Here is a 15,768-nt window from a genome sequence, read left to right as displayed (position 1 = left end):
TCAGGACAGGATCAGCTGTGCAAAATATACTCTACACTGCAGCTGGGGAGCAGGGTCTGTCCTGGAGCCTCTAGCAAAGGACCTCAGGAGAAACCCGAGGTCTACCATTAGGGTTTTGGAGATGGAGTTATAGAGGATCAGAAGCTCACTGTACTCCAACTGATAAAGAGACATTAGCAGCCTATGAGGGTGTTTGAGCCTCCTCAGAAGTTGTTGGGAGAGAAGCATGTCTCCTATTGGCACCACAATTGCCTGTGCTACGCTGGGTGTTCAAAGGAAACATCCCCTCAATACATCATGCAACCAGTACATGGAGGAAGTGGGTAGCACTGATTACACAACAAGCCCAAATGGGAAAACCCAATTTCCCAGGAATCCTACAAGAGATTTCAGACTGGCCAGAAGCCAGAGATTTTTGAGCATTGATACCAAAAGGGTTAATTCAATTTTTACTGTGCCTGTGAACTTTCAGAAGAGAAACAATGCATGCAAACACTGCTTTCCTAGCAAGGACGGTTGGAAGATAAGAAGACACCTGGCTCAAGAACGCAGTAATAGACAAAACAAGGGCTGAATCTGGGAACTTGGGGTGGGAGTTATGGTAATGGGTAAATTGTAATATGCATGTAGCAACTGTATATAAGCAACACACTTGTAGAATCGTGTGTCCACCTAAGGTTAGGAGTTATCTCCTGTGTGACCTCATACTTGAATAAATTATGCCCTCTTTAACACCACATTAGTGTTAAGGAGTCTTATTCTGATATTTTGGAAGATTTGGTGACAGCATTGGCTGAGAAGGTGACTCGTGCCCAAGAAGCATTACCATATAACAAGTTACCAGAAAACAAAAGACGCTATGCTTTATTTACTGATGGATCCAGATGTGTCATAGGAAGCCATCAGAGATGGAAAGCTGCTATCTAGACACCTAGGAAGGGATGCAACATACAGATGGGCTTGTGATTGAGGGGTGGACCTGACCATGGAGGCCATCACACAGGTCATTCACGAATGTGAAACATGTGCTTCCATCAAGTGAGCCACACAAGTGAAATCTCCTTGGAAAAGAGGGCAGTGGCTGGGTTTTTGATATGGTGAGGCCTGGAAAATTGACTATATTGGACCACTGCCACAAACACGCCAAGGCAAACACTACATCCTCACCATGGTAGAGGCAACAACTGGCTGGCTGAATATATACCCAGTAAACCATGCCACTGCTTGAAAGACCATCTCAGGCCTTGAGAGGCACATTTTGAGGTCACGTCGTACCCCAGAGAGAACTGAATCAGACAATGGGACTCATTTTCAAAACAACCTCATAAACTCTTGGGAAAAGAAACATGAAATTGAGTGGATATATCACATCCCTTATCATCCACAAGCCCCTGGGAAGACAGAAAGGTATAATGGACTGTTGAAGACTATGTTAGGAGCTATAGGTATGGAATAAACCATGTGGTCACACCCACACAGTGCTAAAAACTCCACCCCCTTTCTGTGTCACCAGGACATGGAGGAAGGAGTCTGTCCCCACATTTGGTGTTTCAAAACCAGCTTCTCCTCTTGGCATAGACAAGCATTGCTTCAGCTGTGGATACCCTGGTCTGAAATTTGATTTATATATATATATATATATATATATATATATATATATATATATATATATATAGGAGAGAGTCTTGACATCCTTGTGCTGTTTCTTTTGCCACAAACACCCTGGATGGCCACATTCACATCCCATCACCTCAGTTTGTCTCTTGCTTTGTGTTGGGGGTTGAATGCTTCCCTTTTCTTTCTGTGGAACTTCTCCCATTGTTATGCTAAGTAGTTGTGGCTACACCTTAAAACGACAGATAATGTTCTCTCGAAGGGGGGTGGGTGGAGGGGGAGAGGGGGGAACCGGAAAAGGAAAGGTGGGACGGGGGTCTGGAGCGGGGGACTCTCTCTCGCTTGGCTCGTGGAGTGGGAGGACAGCCCGGGGCTCTGATCTGGCATCTCCCCTGCCATCCCAGCACTGAGATCCACGCTCCCTGCCTTTGGACATCGCTCTGCTGCTTTCCCACCTCACCCTACTATCTCCGGACACTCTGCTGAGCACCATGACCGACACCGTGAGGGGGGAGTCACTTTCCCATCCCCTCTCACCCCTGGGCCGCTGCCGCCATCACTCCAGCCCCTCTTCAACTGCGCGGGACCTGCCCTGCCCCCAGCACCGGTAACTGAGCCCAGGGAGACGGCCTGCGGCCAAAAGGGACTGGAACTGAGCTATACTGTTCTGTTGTCAATTTTTATAGCTGTTGTTGTTTTTCTGCCTTGTTAGATATCAGTAAAGAACTGTTACCCTTATCCCCACATCTCCTGCCTGAAGGCCTCTGATTTGGACCTAAAATAATTAAAAGGGAGGGGGTTGCATTCTGCATCTCAGGAAGGGGGCTCTTGCCTTTCCTTAGACCATACCTGTCTTTCAAACCAAGACACTCTGCAGCTGGGATATCTCACTCCATAAGATTTGGATGGAGGAGGAGCTGCTAGAGCCCCACAACCAGTGCGTCCAGACCTTCAGGCATGGACAGAAGTCTCTGTGCTCAGGAAGTAGGCAGAGCCGCTCACTCAGGCTCTTTCGGGATGAGAATAAACACCTTGTCTGTCTCTAGTTCTTGCTTTTACAGTAGATCTATTATTTGGGTTTTTAAAGGAGGTCTATTAGCTTTAAACTCAACTGCAGCCCAGCCAGAATAATGATCTCTTTGATTCTGGCAGGATGATTGTTGACCCAACTATTTTAAGGGTTTCTTTTCCTGCAGGAGTCTCTGATGGATCATTTAAGCACTTGATGACCACAGTGGCATTTTGTAGGTCACTTCCTGAGGACATCACTGTCTTTATCCTGGAAGATATTCCCATCATTCCACCTATGCCAGAAGGACTTGAGGAAGAAGAAAGGAACTCTCTTCTGCTTCAGTTTACTTTGTCAGTACCTATCTGTATGCATAACTGAGCTTTCCATGCAGGGGATGTAAAATTTGAGTAGAATACTGTCATAGACAGGTAGAGAAATTATCAAAGAAAGGCCTCATAAAATCAGGCCTGCTCTGCTAAATTAAAGCTAGCCTGTCACTTCTAAGTGCAGCTTGCAAGTTCCCAGGCAAAAGTAATCTTGAAAATGAGAGTTCCTTAACACAACAACCTATTCTTGGTGAGAAAAACAAGTCTGCACCTGGGTAAACACTGGATTTGTCCCATGGCAATCAGTGAAGAAAATATGTAAACAATTCAAGAATAGAGAAATTTGATGGACAAGTAAAATACCTTTTACTAACCAATAGAGTAATTGGCAAGAAAGCTATTAACCAATTAAAGTTGCACACGAGGTCTGTAAAAACTGGATAAAAATGCATTATGTGAATAAAGAATTGTCTTTTCCACATGAAGAAAATGGAGTCTCGGCTGATTTATTGCAGCAGAACACAGTACGTCAAATTTTGCCTTCAGCAAATAACCCCTTTGAAGCAGCAGATTCTCATCATTGCTAAGCCTCTTGCTATTTTCCTGGGACAAAAAAATGAGGTTGGAGCATTTCCCATTGGCAGAGATCCATCAGTTCCCACTGAATTAGGAAAGAACTTAGGGAGGCTCTTAACATATTTCCAGAGATGCTCAGTGCTTCCCCAGGAGCAGCCCTGGGAGGATTCTGGGGCAGGATACAGTCCTTCCCACACAGGTTCCATTACCTGTGGACTCCGTGCTTGGCAGCATAAGAAGCCAGGCAAGCCTGCCTCAATTCCCACTGCTAAGGTGATGTAGGAACTCTCCTGACACCTCACTACCTCCCTGAATACACACTTTTAATAAAGAGCAATTTTAATTTCCCAAGCAGTGCTTGGGAAATCTTGTCATATTGTCATCTTGTGTTATAACCTGGCATATGGTACCCAGAACAGCAGCCACAGCGTCTTTTCCTTGAAAGAAGGACATTCGTGTTCCCTCCTACAATAGGATTAAGCCAAAAGCAGGGATAAAAGGTGCAGGTCAGGACATGCAGCTTGGAGGGGTTGAGGCAGCAGGCTGATGGGAGCAAGGTTGGACCTGCATGGGGACAGGACTAGCACCTCTGCTGTGCTCTTTGGACCTGGAGCTGTGCCAGCTCCTTGAGAAAAATCCCCAGTTACCATAAAGCTGCACTTTCTTTGTGCTTGGACACATTAATAATGAATGGAATGCCGTGACCAGGGTGGTCATGGATCTTGGAACCCATATGAGGGAGGGAGTGCAGGGGTGAGATGGCAGTGATGGCCCCTTTTCCAAAATCCCAGGCTAATGCTGCCCAGCACCCATCCCTGGGTTTACTTTTAGTCACCCTACTGTTATCCCTGTCCAAATTTCACCCTCACCTATTAGAGGAATGAATCCAACTCCCTCACACACTCCCACAGACACCACGCTCTGCTGGATAGTTCATTACCCAAAAATCTCAGCCTGGAAGTTGTGTGCCCTGATCCAGCACCTATCTGGGCTCCTGAACCAGAGCCCCCAGCTCCCAGCCTTGCCACCTTCCTGCTTCCAGCAAGGATGGAGGGAAACTCATAATGGCATTTTGTGATGTCACCAGGCTAAGGATGCCTTGAGCAGGTTGGGGCAGGACCAAGATGCACAGAGAGGTCCCACTATGTGGGGCCAGGACCTGCTGTGCCCACCCAGGAGCTGGATTTACACATGCCATTGTGTTGACACCATTAATATTATGGACTACTATTCTCCAAAGAGGGCTATTTGCTTTAAATAGCTAGATGAGATGAATTGTTAACAGGTTAAAACTGACAATTCCAGTTGCACTGGCATTTCAAAAAATGATCATGAATGCAAGAACAGATCCTGCCTTTTTTCCCCCAACCTTGCTTCTGTATACCAGGAGCATCCCTGGGAAATCCTGGGCCTGAGGGCTCTCAGGCTCTCAGCTTAGGGGCTTGGGGGTTGGAGGGAATGGGGGGGGGGGGGGGGAGGCTGCATGAGGAGATGTGCCACGAAAAAGGGATGCAGGCAGAGGTGTTTTCTGCCCCAGTGAGCCCTGCATGGCAGCTCAACTTTCACTGGAGCAATGCTATTTGTGTTTGGATTAATAATTAAACCATAATATGATCATAGATAAAAATATGAAAATCCAGTCAGTTCTCCTTTGCTTAAAATAAAACAAAACTAAAAAAATCTGGAGCTAAATTAACAGTGTACTCTCCTAATTATAGCCATCCTCCTGTGAATATTGGGTTGTCATGGCAACTTGCCCAGCAAACTGATACGGCCCTGGGCACAGCAGGGAGAAAGATCTTTTGAATCTGATTTTGCTGTCAGAGTAGAATTAAGGTTTCTTCAGAGGCCAGTTCTTCTGGTGAATTTATGGCTGTGGTTCTTCTGTTGATGTTCATTAACATGATCCATTTATCTGGATTGATGTTACAGCAGAACTAGACAGAAAGCAACAAAGAATCCATGGTCAGAAATAAAGTACACCTCTTGAATATTGCCCAAGAAATAAGAAAAGGGGGATGATTGTTGGGTCAGTGTTTTTGAGAGCCTGGTGGGGTAAAGAAAAAGTGGTTTAAATGCCTTGTAGGAACATTTGAGCAGGTCTGAAGGGGCTAAATGGATCCAGTTAGCTAGAAAGGTGTTTAAAAGGTGTTTGATTTTTTTTTTTTTTTGTTACATTTCTCAACTCAGAGTTTTGTGTATTTATATGGAAGCACTTTGATTATATGCTATCCAGAGGGACCTAGACAGGCTTGAGAGGTGGGACCATGTGAACCACATGAGGTTCAACAAGGCCAAGTACAAGGTCCTGCATCTGGGTTGGGGCAATCCCAAGTGCAAGTAAGGTTGGGCAGAGAATGGATGGAGAGCAGCCCTGAGGAGAACAACTTGGGGGTATTGGTGAATGAGAAGCTCAACATGACCTGGCACTGTGCACTCACAGCCCAGAAAGCCAACTGTGTCCTGAGCTGCATCAAAGGCAGGTGAAGGGAGGGGAATTCTGCCCCTCTGCTCTGGTGAAACTCCACCTGTGGTACTGCATCCAGCTCTGGAGCCTACAACATAAGAAGGATGTGGACCTGCTGGAGCAAATCTAGAGGCAGCCACAAAGAGGCTCAGAGGGCTGGATCACCTCTGCGATAGAGACAGGCTGAAAGAGTTGGGGTTGTTCAGCCTGGAGAAGAGAAGGTGACTAGGAGACCTTAGAGCACCTTCCAGTACCTAAAGAGGCTACAAGAGAGCTGGAGAGGGACTTTGGACAAGGGCATGGAGTGATAGGACAAGGGACAGTGGCTTCAAACTGACAGAGGGCAGGTTTAGATTAGATATTGGGAAGAAATTGACTGTGAGGTTGGTGAGGTACTGGTACAGGTTGTCCAGAGAAGCTGTGGTTCCCCATCCCTGGAAGTGTTCAAGACCGGGTTGGATGGAGCTCTGAGCAACCTGGTCTAGTGGAAGATGTCTCTGCCTATGGCAGGGGGTTGGAACTAGATAATGTTTGTTTCCTTCCAACCCAAACCTTTCAAGGATTCTGAAACACTTGCTTTCCTTCTTTTAAGCTCAGTTGAAATCACCCTCCTGAAAGCTTGATGAATGCTGCTTGGCCATGAGGGGGGGAATAGGACCAGAGAGGATGTGGTTCTAGGTCTGAATCCCAAAGGATGAGGGTAGGAACATGAGAATCACAGTGTTCAGCCCGGGCAGGGAAGCAGGGAAGGGGGTGTGGGGGTGTGTAGGGGGAAGTAAGTAGCATCACAAAGGCTGCTCTGCGACCTAGTCGGTCTTGGCCGCTCCGCCGGGCTGGCCTCTCGGTGGTCGCGGCAGAGCCTCGGGGCCCGGGTGATCCGGCCGTGGCAGCCAGGCTGGGCCGAGGCCCGAACTACATCTCCCGACAGGGCCGACGACAAGGCCGGAGGCGGGGCGGGGCGGGGCGAGGCGGGGCGGGGCGGGGCGGGGCGGGGCGGGGCGAGGCGAGGCGAGGCGAGGCGAGGCGAGGCGGGGCGGGGCGGGGCGAGGCGGGGCGGGGCGGGGCGAGGCGGGGCGGGGCGAGGCGGGGCGGGGCGAGGCGGGGCGAGGCGAGGCGAGGCGGGGCCGGGCCGGGCCGGGCCGGGCCGGGCCGGCCCGGGCCGGCTGGGCGGTGCGTCACTCCCCGGCCGCCCCGGCCCGTGTCTCTCCAGAGCCGGATTTTCTTCCCGGGTTGGTGACGTTTCTGGTGTCCCTCCGTATTTTTTCGCATCTCAGCGCTGCGCCCATGAACCTCCTGGTCTGATTGCGCCCAGCGCCCCGCACGGTAAGGCCGGGGAGCTATGACACAGCAGCGGCAAAGCGGGGGAGGGGGGGGGGGAGCATGTCCGGCCTTTGTCTCCCTAGGAGAAAATCAAACCCCCACGCATTGGGCTGCCGTGGGTCTGGGGTGTCGTTTTGCACATAGAGCCGGTTTCTCATCTGGTACCGGCAACAGTGCTACCCGAGTGGCCTCGTCCCGGGTGGGTTTCCCCCCTTCGCTGACATTCTGTGCGTGGACTTGAAGCCCTCCCTCCCCCCATTATATTCCCTTTCCTGGTGAAGGTGAGCGGTGGGCAGGGAAGTAACTGCGGCGGCAAGGTCCAGGGCCAGATTTGGATACGCTCCCGGCCTCTGGAAGCTTCCTGGCAGCTTCATTTACCCTGCCAAAGGGCAGGGCTGGCCTCCGGCGAGCCCCCCACGGACAAAAAGGAGAGGGAGACCCATTGGGTCTCCATCGCAATGACTATTGCTCATCGTGGTCCTTGCCGCAGCAAAGCCGGCGGAGGTTCCTGTACAGCAGCATCTACAGACACAATGGTACCAACTGGTTTAGTCCTGAGCATCTTCACAGGGAGGACATTCCCAGTGGGAATGCTGCTGTGTGGTACCGAGGTGGGAGCATCTCCCACCTCCTGGGAAGTGCTTTCCTTGTCTTTGGTGCAGGGTTAGGTTTGGGTGTAGCAAGCAAGGACACAGCAGGGCCTCAATTTTGTTGTTATTTTATGGTTATCATTTTCCTGCAGAGTCATTCTGGCTGCATATGGTCTCAGAGGCCATGGGTGATAGTAGGGGAAACCAGATGTGGCAGCGGAGCAGTCAGCAGTTGCAAGACTTTTTTGCTACAGCTGCCCCCAGCAATGCTGAATGGCTGGAGGCACATTTGCTGGTTGTCCCTGGCATTCCAATGCCTCAAAACTCAGTCCTTGGAGTTGTTTTTCCATAAAATGAGACTAAGATTCATTTCCTGGGGCTGTTCCATGTGTTAGGCTCTTCTGGAAGGGGTGAGACCCCCACCAGTAAGACCCCACACTGGATGAGGTAGCAGTGCCATTAGATTGAAAAGGGGCAGGTACAGCAGGATGTGGAGGGCTGGAGTGCCCTGGGCCTCTCTGGAGACCTGATGGCTCTTCTGAAATAGGCTGTTTCCACATGTCCATTTGTGTCACTTTCACTCCTGCTTCAGTAATCCATTATTCTTCCTCCACCATTCAAGCAGGTATGGGATGAAGCTTGAAGTCGTGGCCTTGTTAACAGAAATAAAAAAGGTGTGAAGGAGCAGAAGATATACTGAGCTTCCAGGTTGTTTCTCTCAACCCAAAGATACAAAAATAAGGCCAGGAGTCACTCCCCTCCAAAATCTAGAAAGGCTTTTTGATGGTGGACCATCCTCTGAGCATCAAGATGATGGCAGGGGAGTGCCACATGGGATGGAGAGGGAAGCAACCCACTCCCCTTGCAGCTTATGTGCCCCTGACAAGCAAATATTCACACTCTGTCTCCAGTGAGTGGAAAAAACAATTTTATTGTGTTGGTACTGTCAGGAAAATTAATCCACAAACACCAGAGGTTTATGTCAAAAAAGGAGACAGAGGACTCCTTTTTGCTTTATTCGAATAAAGGGAGAGGCCATGGGACATTCCCCTGGGATCTCTCAAATTTTTGGAGGACGCAGCCTCCTTTTTATCCTATTTTCCTGGCCGCATTTCCCTCTCTCTTTCCCCACTGTTTGAGGTACTTGAGAGGCACAGACTTCCCGGAACGCCTGATACCTGAAATTCCCCTCTAATGTATAACCCTCCCTTTTAATTTTTAATTCTTACAGAATTCATAGTTTCCCCCCCCCCCGTTGCTTCTTTCATCTTTCGATATCCAATTTCATTTATCAGCAGCCCTACAGTTTGTAAAGGCAAATATCTTTTTCCATTCATCAATCAATGGAATCCATCCCATTGTTTCTTTTATCTCTCAGTGCTAGCCTTATCTACAAGCAGATCCACAACTCATTTGTAAAGACAAATTCAACATTCCTCTCAATACACATTGTTTCCCCATAAGGATTGTAAAGGCTTTGCTGTGCCATTGATGATCCTGAGGTCCAAGAGCAAAACCTTGCACTGGATTTTATTCTCTCAAGCCTTGGGTAAAATGTGTAGGTTGTGGTTTCCCTGCTTTAAGTGTGTTATCTTTGGCAGAGAGATTGTTACCAAAAATTCAGTAAAATAAAGAACTCCTTAACACCAATGTTGCATTAAGAAGCAGGCATTCTTTATTTGGCTGGATGCACGGAGGGCGGGGGGGGGGATAGCTCCTCCCAAAGCTGTGAATACTGGGTACAGGAAAGTTTCTATTTATATACTGTATGTTGCATACATATTCATTGATTGTCTTGGACTAAACATACATATGATAATCATTTCCCCAAAATCATTAACATATTTCCCCTCTCCTTTATGCATGCATTCTTCTGTCCTGGGGGTCTCTCTGATGGTCCCTGGTGGTCGGGGACCCCAGTGTTCCAGTCGACCTGGTTGAGTTGGCAGGGCACTGGGGCTGGTGAACTTCCAGTTCTCCTTATGCAATGGGCATTGTGCAATTCCATAGGCCAGTGGTTTTGGTAGAACAAGCATTGTGTTAAGTCACCAGGTGTAGACAATTTATCATCTGGTAACAAGATGAATGATATCTGTTTAAGGAAGTTCAGGCTGTGTTGTATGTGATGCTCTTTCCTTCTGAGCTCTTCTTGCCATGTGGATACTGTACCAGAGGGGTCTGAATTTGAGGTGTTGTGGTTAGTGTCTTGTTGAACTTGTCTAGCTCTTAGGAAATATTTTTTAAAACAATTTAGAATCTCTCAAGTTGCGTTTAAAGGAAAGCAGAGGAGCAGTGGTTGGATGCTGAAGGTGAAAGTGATGTGGAGAAGCGACTTGTCTCAGGTGAACTGGAGGGTTAAGTCTAGCACCCAGAAGCTCCCCTGCTGATGAGAGACTGGAGAAACCGTGGAGATGAATTAAACATCAGCTCTGCCTTTGCAATGGGATTTGGGAGAGGAATGAGCTTCCTGAGGGGCTTGGCTGGGTTTAACACCTTCATTTCCATAGCTGAGTCAACCTCATCCACAAATGGAATGGGAGTGGTCTATGCAGGGTTCCTGAGAGGTGTAAAAAATAATGTGTTGTCTTGGTTTGAAAGACAGGTATGGTCTAAGGAAAGGCAAGAGCCCCCTTCCTGAGATGCAGAATGCAACCCCCTCCCTTTTAATTATTTTAGGTCCAAATCAGAGGCCTTCAGGCAGGAGATGTGGGGATAAGGGTAACAGTTCTTTACTGATATCTAACAAGGCAGAAAAACAACAACAGCTATAAAAATTGACAACAGAACAGTATAGCTCAGTTCCAGTCCCTTTTGGCCGCAGGCCGTCTCCCTGGGCTCAGTTACCGGTGCTGGGGGCAGGGCAGGTCCCGCGCAGTTGAAGAGGGGCTGGAGTGATGGCGGCAGCGGCCCAGGGGTGAGAGGGGATGGGAAAGTGACTCCCCCCTCACGGTGTCGGTCATGGTGCTCAGCAGAGTGTCCGGAGATAGTAGGGTGAGGTGGGAAAGCAGCAGAGAGATGTCCAAAGGCAGGGAGCGTGGATCTCAGTGCTGGGATGGCAGGGGAGATGCCAGATCAGAGCCCCGGGCTGTCCTCCCACTCCACGAGCCAAGCGAGAGAGAGTCCCCCGCTCCAGACCCCCGTCCCACCTTTCCTTTTCCGGTTCCCTCCTCTCCCCCTCCACCCACCCCCCTTCGAGAGAACATTATCTGTCGTTTTAAGGTGTAGCCACAACTACTTAGCATAACAATGGGAGAAATTCCACAGAAAGAAAAGGGAAGCATTCAACCCCCAACATGTGTAAAGCATGAAAACATACTTGATACTTGTTAGCCTTTGATCTAAACCATGGGAGTTGACAAAGTGCTGAGCTTTATCTTTAGATGTCTCTCCTTTAGCACTTGATCTTGAATGAGAAAAATACTTTTTTTGCTCTCTCAGCATCCTCCCTTCGGGATGAAGTGCTCCCTTGAGTTCACTCTACTGGAGTCTCCTGGTGAGGACAAATTTTGCTATGCTGATTCTCCCATTTCATTTTGAGTCTCTCTTCTGTTTCCTGTTTTCATCCTTGCTGCTGCTTGATCTTTTCCCAGCAGGAGTGGTATGAAATTGTGGTAGTTATCACTGGTTGAGTTTTTGTTTGCTGGTCTCTGCAGAGCAGCAAGAAAACCCTCCTGGACCTTATTTAATTTCATGTTCTTGCTGCGCAAGTGAGTCTTTGGGGTCTTGTGTATTTGTAAGGAGCTATAGCTAAAAATATAGTAAGACCCTATGGTTTCTAAGGAAGCTAGGGGTAGCAGATGAGTGTCTTGGTTTAGAGACAAGTTTAGGAGAAAAACACTCTGGAATTAGTGTTTCCCCTAAAAAAAAGGGTTCCAACAATCCTTTTCTGCCAATAAGAGATGAATACTACTGGATGAAGGTGAAAAAACTCCAACCATTTATTGACAGAGTGCCCACATGGCATGGAAAAAAAAAAAGGTGTTGGCTCCTGTCTCAAGGAAAAAAACCCAAAAGGTTCATGCAGCAGCTCGGGAAAACAGATGAGAACCTGGTGAATCTCTGGTGTTGGTTCCCTCTTCACAGCAGATGAAGCAGGTGGATTTGGTGTTCCTTTCTCTTGTCGGTTCGGCTTTTCTGAGGTCTGGGGCCGAAAAGGAGCGGCCTCATGCTTTCCCACCGGTCCATGGCTGATTCTTCTCCCGTTGATTTTTCTCTCTGATCTTGGACCAAAACCAAACTGTCCAATTCAGGTAAAAAGCTGCCAAAGGATTGTTGTCGCAGTCTCCGAGGCCAGGGAAAGGAAAAAAATACAGCCACTTCTTGCCTAAGCTATCAAAACCCCAAGCTAGCTAAGCAAAAAACCCCCCTCAGTCCGAACAGCACCACGGACGCCTGGGGAGCGAAGCTTTGGAAAAAGCCTGCCAAAAAGCCCCGAGGCTCCCCCTCCACTTTCTCTGGACCCACCTTAAAGCTACAGCAACCATTTCTGGGCATAGAGCAGACAGTCAGGGAATAGAATATCATCATAAAATCATCCCAAGACAAGAGCTATTTCAGGAGCTCTTTGGCGCACATTTAGCATATTGCCTATTTCAATGGAGCTATTAAATATTGTTAATTCTTTCAGTGTTTTTATGTTTGGTAGAAGTATTGAGACATTTACATTACTCATGCCATTGTTAAGTTTCAAAGGTAACAGTGTGGTGCTCTGTTTGGGGTAACTCATAGTCTTCATCAGGTTGGGAAAAGGACAACTCTTCATATCTTGAAAATCTGGAAGCATTGAGGCTTCTGGATGAGCCTTGGGATGTTCTTCTGAAACTTCTTGGAGAAGGTACAGTTCTGCTACCTGAGTATAATTAGCACATTACTGAGTCATCCAAAATGAAACACTACTATAGCTAACCAATAATTTTCTGTTTATTTGAGGCCTTGGCTATTTTATTTTGATTTATTTATGTATATATATTCATTTACATCATAGATCCCTTGCTAGTGATCCGAAGAAAAATACATTTCTTGCTTGATTCAGACTGAAATGGGAATGACATTGGATGTTCTCAAACTTTTGTGGATTTAACCATTAACTTTGCTGCTGAAAAGAGAGGTTTTGTTTCTTCCACATCTACTTTGGACTGTGCCATGGTCAGGCTTCTGCAATGTAGAGGTACTTCAACAGCAGCCAGGAATGGGGATGGTGTCTATTGTGGGTGGATTTTGAAAAATTTGTTATGGAAAATAATGGATTTGAGATCTTTGCTGTTTTGAGTTAGCTTTGGAGACTCCTTTGAGGCAGTCTATGGACTTCTGAGGCTTTAGGGACCACAGCTTGATTAGGAGTGGTCTTGTGCTTACTTCAGAAAAGTCACTACTCCCATCTACTCTTCTATAGAGACAATCTTTGGCCTCCTCTGTCCTCCAGGCATGTAACAGTTGTGGTACAGGAGAAGAAAAACCTGGTTTCTTAGGTGGTAGGAGAAACTGTGGTGATACGATTTAAACTTCTGCCTCTTCTTATCTCTGTAGGACCAAATCCTGCCACACCTGTTGGCTAGGAGCCTGCCACAGGAGTATTTCATAATATGTAGCCATTTATAGAGGGCATCTCCTCTGTGGCTACCAGCACTGGCTCAGCTTCATCTTCTTCCCTAGCATGGCTGTGTCCACCATGCTGCTGGGTGGTGGCGGAAGTCATCTGCATCTCTCAAGTGACAAGATGGAAAGGGTTATGGATGGGATGACATGTCCATGATGGGAATGTCCCTGAGATGAGGAGCGGAGCTGGGTGGCTGTGTGGTGCGCCTCATCCCTTGGTGTCATGTCATGCCTGGGTGATCTGAGGATGCATGTGGGCTTCCACAAGCTTCTAATTTCTCACCAGCAATTTTAATTTGCCTTAATGCAAAAGAAAACAATCCAACCAACCTTCCCTCTCCCTCTGGAGCTGGCCTGGCTCATTGGGACTGGTTTGTACAGACTGTACTGACCTGGGAAGGGTTCACCACCACTGGAGCCTGCCCCATGCTGGAGCAGAAACTACAGGGAGACACAGCTGCCACTAGCTTCCCCAGCCACCTGTGATGGGGAACCATTAATGGGGTTCATAACTAATTCTGAAAAATGCTTTTGAACTCATAAAATCCTGGAGGAGCTGTGTTGCTTGGCATGTGTTCACTGGGACCTTGGGAGAAGCTTGGGAGAAGTTGGTGTTCACAACCAAGCTGTTGCCATCCCTCTGCTGCTGGTTGTGTTGGGTGATTGCTGGCATGGGAGGTGAGCAGTTGGGTTGGCGTGGGAAGGGTGGCTTGAGAGACTGCAACATAGCAGTGTAGTAGTATGCTGCAACAGTCCAGGTCTCTGCTATCAGGTGTGCTGTGCCACGTGGCAGGGAGGGCACCCAGTCCATCCCCAAGCTAGCCCTGAGGTCTTCTGCAAATAAGTATGTACAATCTCAAGTGTTTTGCATTGTTTGATTAAGTTCCACAAGTCTGTCTTTGCAAGCATAATCTTTTGAGCTAGAACAGAATTGCATTGTAGATAATTCAGGAGTCTTGGCCATCCCAAGCATTGAGCATCTCCTTTGCGAAGCCAAAGCTTTGACAACTGGCCTGGAGCTGGTCATAGATGACATAACCTTGGGTGAGATCGGGGCTGGGGCAGCTGCTTTGCACAGCTGGGCTCGCTTGTGTCTGTGACTGCAAGCTGCTCCTTCTGCTACGTGGTCCATGGAGGCACTATTTTAGGGCCACCATCTTCTGCAGAGGACTTTGAAGGGTGTTCATGTCTGTGAAAACACATCTTAGTGTTTGCTAATGGGAAATCTTGCATGAATAATCCTGGGGTGTATTTTAAAGGATGTTTTTGTTCTGCAGAGAAGTGTGTGCTCCAAGTTGGACTATGGTATAGTCTAGGTCCTACTAAGCCAGCCCAAAGCAGTAGTCTGCAAATGCTGATTTGCTTTTGGGTGTTGGCATCTCCCTGCACAACCCACCCAACCAGAAGCAAACCCCCTGGGCTGGAGGGCTCCTGGATGCCATGTCCAACTGCAGTGATGACAGAGGGGATTTTAATGATATGTTGTCAAAAATACCATGTTTGATTCCTGGGCAAGAGAGGAAAAGAAAGCAGGAAGGATTGTGGTTGTGCTGTGATTTTCAGCTGGAGTTTAATAATAGAGAAATGGTTTATATTTAAGGTGGTCTTTTGTTGGGCGATTGACGAGTTGGGGCTCATTGTGTGGATGCAAAAAGCCAATTTATTGATTCTACAAATCAGTTTTTATACTTTTCCAGCTATCACTAAAAATAGCAACAATCACATGATTGGTATTTCTAAGTAACATTACTTAATCAGAGCCCTGCACAGAGCTTTTGCACAGACCTGCACAGTCACATATGGTCTTGCATGATTTATCTTAAACAAAACATACCAAGCACACCTTTTGCTTCCTCATTCAGGGTTCTGCCTTGACTTGCCAGGGCTTATGGCCCACCAGACTTAGCATATTACTTCAGTCATGAGTTAAGCAGTGCTCTGAGTCTTGTTCTCCAGCTGTATGTCCATATCCTTTGCTTTGCATGGTGCGAGAAGATGGGGGAGGATGCCTGCACCAACGGGAGCTGTATTCTCTTAAATCAGGGCATATTCCCAGCTGGGCAAATGCCTTGGAGACATCTTTGATTACATTTTTCTCTAGCTCAGGAAGCCAGGCTGGTGATTATACAACTTGCAGCAATAATTTTTAGAGCTGAAGATTTTACAGCAGGACACAAAGGTGGGGAGTGCTTTTGAAAATGATTTCTTTATTTTTCTTGCCACGTGCATATTTCATTATTGAGAGTGACTTGGAGTTTTCAGTGTCCA

At 47.6% G+C, this 15,768-nt stretch overlaps 1 protein-coding gene across 8 annotated transcripts in view; it reads left to right on the top strand.

The window, feature by feature from the left end:
- The first annotated feature begins 7,144 nt into the window (after positions 1-7,144).
- Positions 7,145-15,768, top strand: part of LOC148220342 (CBP80/20-dependent translation initiation factor-like) — a 359,880-nt gene continuing 351,256 nt past the window's right edge. For all 8 annotated transcript variants that reach the window (XM_088155618.1, XM_088155619.1, XM_088155616.1 and 5 more), the window contains exon 1: positions 7,145-7,318. The gene's annotated coding sequence lies outside the window, so the exon portion shown is untranslated. The remainder of the gene's footprint in view (positions 7,319-15,768) is intronic.

The sequence above is a fragment of the Sturnus vulgaris genome, chromosome W (assembly GCF_052056855.1).
Source record: "Sturnus vulgaris isolate bStuVul1 chromosome W, bStuVul1.hap1, whole genome shotgun sequence".
Taxonomy (NCBI): Eukaryota; Metazoa; Chordata; class Aves; order Passeriformes; family Sturnidae; genus Sturnus; species Sturnus vulgaris.
This window is presented reverse-complemented; position numbering and strand designations above follow the sequence as displayed.